Consider the following 3926-nt stretch of genomic DNA (forward strand, 5'->3'; position numbering starts at 1 on the left):
TATGTTTATTGGTTGCTAATATATAAGTACGTGGTAAGTGTAGTGTCCAAGTGTAAATATATATAAGTTATAAATTTGTATTTAAGTGTAGATAGTCAATTTTACAAAGGTTGGTGTCTTTGTCCAAAACTTTATGATTCTACGTTTTAGGTGTCTTTTGGAAAACTTTTGACAAAGAATGTGCTTTTGGAAATAAGAAATTTTTGCGATGGCGCTCCCCATCTTTTGGAAAATAAAATGTTTTAGGTCTTTAGGCAAATAATGTAAGTGCTTTTAGGTATAAAAGTTTACATTATTTTTATGACTTGGTATATTGATAGATTCGATATTGTTGACTTTATTATTCCCATTATTGATATGGCTTTATTGGACCCAGCCTTCGAGATAGCTGGCGATGTGAGCATGGAGTGCAGAGCAGGGTGATGAATAGCGGGCGCTATGGACTTTTTACCACCCCCTCCACTCTTGTACATTTGTACAGAGGGAAGGGTCACCCATGGCGTTCGGCTTCTCCCGCTCCTTTATGTCATCCTTGTTATCATTTGCTTTCTCTACATTCCATTACTCGTCTATATGATTTATGTCATCGTTATTTGACTGTCTTTCATTCTAGATCTGACTTATTGCCGATGGCGATGACATTGACCTTGGCTTTCGTATGTACTTATAGATGATATCATCGTTCTGTTGATATTTCATTCTTGACATTGATACGTACGTTACTAACGATGATATCTGTATACGCAATTGGCCAGTTCTTCAGGTTTTCATGGATTAGACTTTGATTACGAGAGAATCAGTCGTGGCGTCTGGAGTTCGGTTACGGTGATGATGAGAGTTCACGTATATTGGGGAGATCCCGAGTGCCCAACAGTGGTAAGTTGGTGAAAAGGCCTTTTCTTGTGAGGAACGCCACCTAGTCTGGCGGTCACAAGCGTTCATTTGGTTGTGGTTGTACCTGGGTTACTTCTTGTACTTGTGTGACGCCGTGCAAATACACGGGAGACTCTGTCCGTGTGAACAGTGGATTCCCTGTGTTCGTGGCGGATCTGGCATACTCTGGGGTCAGGCTTTTCAAAAAAAAAAAAAAAATTTCAGACGCTTTTCCGCTATGTTTTAAACTAAAAGGGACCCCGGGGCGTGACAGACACCCAAATTTGGGGCTTTTGCTTGTGAGGATTTCAAAATGAAATTGACCCTCTAGAAACCTAATTGGGGACCAAACAAACGCGTTGGTGTGCTCGGATTGACGTTACGAAAAGCCTATATAAAGTTATGAGCAAAAAGGCCTAATTTGGCTTCGTTTTGCCACGGTGACGAACTAGGAGTCTAAAAATCTCAAGAAAATCACCGTAGCACCTAAGAAAGCCTACGAGGTGGGTGGTGCTTTCCAAACTTTTTAAAATTTCTTTTATATCTAATGTGTCACTTCTTGAGCATACTTATGTATATTGTTGCATGCATAGTAGGGTGAATGTGATGATAGTCATGTGAATGTTTGCATTGTGTGAGTTCAAGTGCATCATGATGGTTGAGAACCAATAAAGTAACCCTATATGTGCATGTATGGTGATAAGAACTTAGCAAGATTAAAGAACAAATAACATATGACATGAGGACAATGAAATGTGAGAATGAAAGCTAGAGTTAGCATAAAGATTGACCCAAAGAACACTAGAGTTAGTATGTGGCATCAAAGAGAACCAATGTGGCATAAAGAACGATAAAGGCTAGTGTTAGCATCAAAGTGGGGCATCAAAGAATACTAGAGTTAATGTATGACATGAATGATAGTAAAGAATGTAAAGAACACTAGAGTTAGTATATTGACAAGGTTGAAGATAAAGAATGCAAAGAACACGAGATTGACACAATGACATTCAACCTTAGAGCTAATGGTCATTTGTGCATAAATTCCTTAGAGTTAAGGAACAGATTGAACTGAACATCCTTAGAGTTAAGGATTGATCATACTCGCTATAAGTCCTTGCTCAAGGATGGTCGCTCTGGAGTTTATCATCACTGGGTTGGTGCTGTTCCCCAGAGGACGGTCCTAGCGGGAGGAAGCTGAGGGCCCGCGATCATGGATTTTGAGTTGGTGAGTTAATGAGGCGATACCCCTGGGTTAGCCTTGAGATTGAACAAAGAATAAAGAACAAAGAACAAAGACCATGCATTCTTCATGAGTTATATTGAGCATCATTTTTTATCGCATTGTTCAGGCATATTACTTGCATTTGTATAGTTGGTTACTTGTCTGCTTATTCTTTCTATTATGCCTGAGTTAGACCTAGTGGGAAAGTCGGTGAGATTGGGGCCGAACCCACTGGGAACATCGTTGTAGTTCTCACCCCACTATTTCCACAGAGCCGGGACCGAGCAAGCCAGCGAGCGATCGCGGTAAAGGTATTGCGCCCTAGATAGGGGTGGAAACGAACCGAGCTCGAGCGAGCTTATGTCAGCTCAAATTCGGCTTGAAATTAATTTCGAGCCTAAATCTAGGCTCAAGCTCGGCTTGAAATTAATTCGAGCCGAGCTCGAGCGAGCCTAATTTCGAGTCGAGCCGAGCTCGAGCTCTAAAGAGCCTATGAAATTCCTCGATATTAATAGTAATCATATAGTTTAATTTTATATAGAACATTACTCTACCAATATTGATGCAACAGTCTAATTAGTCAAAATACAAAATAATTATAAGAAATGTTGAGCTGGTGACTTCCTGACTGGGATGACGGTCTGAGAGAGAGAGAGCGAGAGAGAACGAGAGGAGACGAGAGAGCAGAGGGAAAAAAATAGGTGATTTGGGAATTTGAATGTTATCATGTTTTACGGTTAGTTGTGCAAAAGTAAAAGGTCGAAAAGAGATGTCTTATGTAAATTAGAGTTGACTCAATTGCACGTTCGTACTTGTTGGGTTTTATTTTATGGGCCAACAATAATGGCGCAAATTAAAATTAAAGCCTATATATAATTAAAATGCATTAATATATATATATTATATAATATATATATATATTATATATATATATATATATATTATATATATATATATATATATATGAATTAGGCTACTATACTATCTATAGTACCGAGCTCTGGTACTATTAGTGTTTGCTTTCGATCTAGGGCGTTCAAATCAACAGATCCACACCGTTAAATATGATCTAGGGTATATGAATTTCCTTAGGAATAAAATTTTAGTTTTTTCGATATCGTTTACTTAGTAAATAAATTATATCAAAATGTAGCGTGAAAATGAATAATCTTTAAAATTTGAGCATAGAACTTAAATTCAAGATCAAGAAAGTTAACCTTAATCTATATAGGTTAAAGTATTTCTATCAAAATTTGAAGAAATTTAAATTCTTCTACACCGTTAAACTCCAACTTGTCATAATAGCTATTGAAAATTGACAATTTTTGAAATAGTTGATCATAAAGTAAACTATGTCGAAAAATTTAAAATTTATTCTAGAAACTTTAAATACCCTAGATTAGTTTTACGGTGTGGATCGTTGATTTGAACGCCCTAAGATCGAAAACAAACACTATAGTACCGGAGCTCGTACTATAGATAGTATAGTAGCCTAATCTATATATATATAATATATATATATAGTGCCGGCTACTATACTTTTATGAGTATTGACTCCTTTATACTCATAATTTTTCGACCCTTAGATTTATTCCATTAATCATTTTCAATCCGTTAGATCATACTATTTAACCAACTATCCACTCAAACCCTAGGGTGACCACTATCATTCGAAGTGGGGACCACCATCATCCTAACCACACATCCCATCAATCAACGGTTAAAAATTTATGAGTACAAGGGGGTCTATACTCATAATAGTATAGTAGCCCCAGCCTATATATATATATATATATTCGAGCTTTTCGAGCTTTTCGAGCCTAATTCGAAC

The sequence above is a fragment of the Ananas comosus genome, linkage group 12 (genome assembly GCF_001540865.1).
Source record: "Ananas comosus cultivar F153 linkage group 12, ASM154086v1, whole genome shotgun sequence".
Classification (NCBI taxonomy): Eukaryota; Viridiplantae; Streptophyta; class Magnoliopsida; order Poales; family Bromeliaceae; genus Ananas; species Ananas comosus.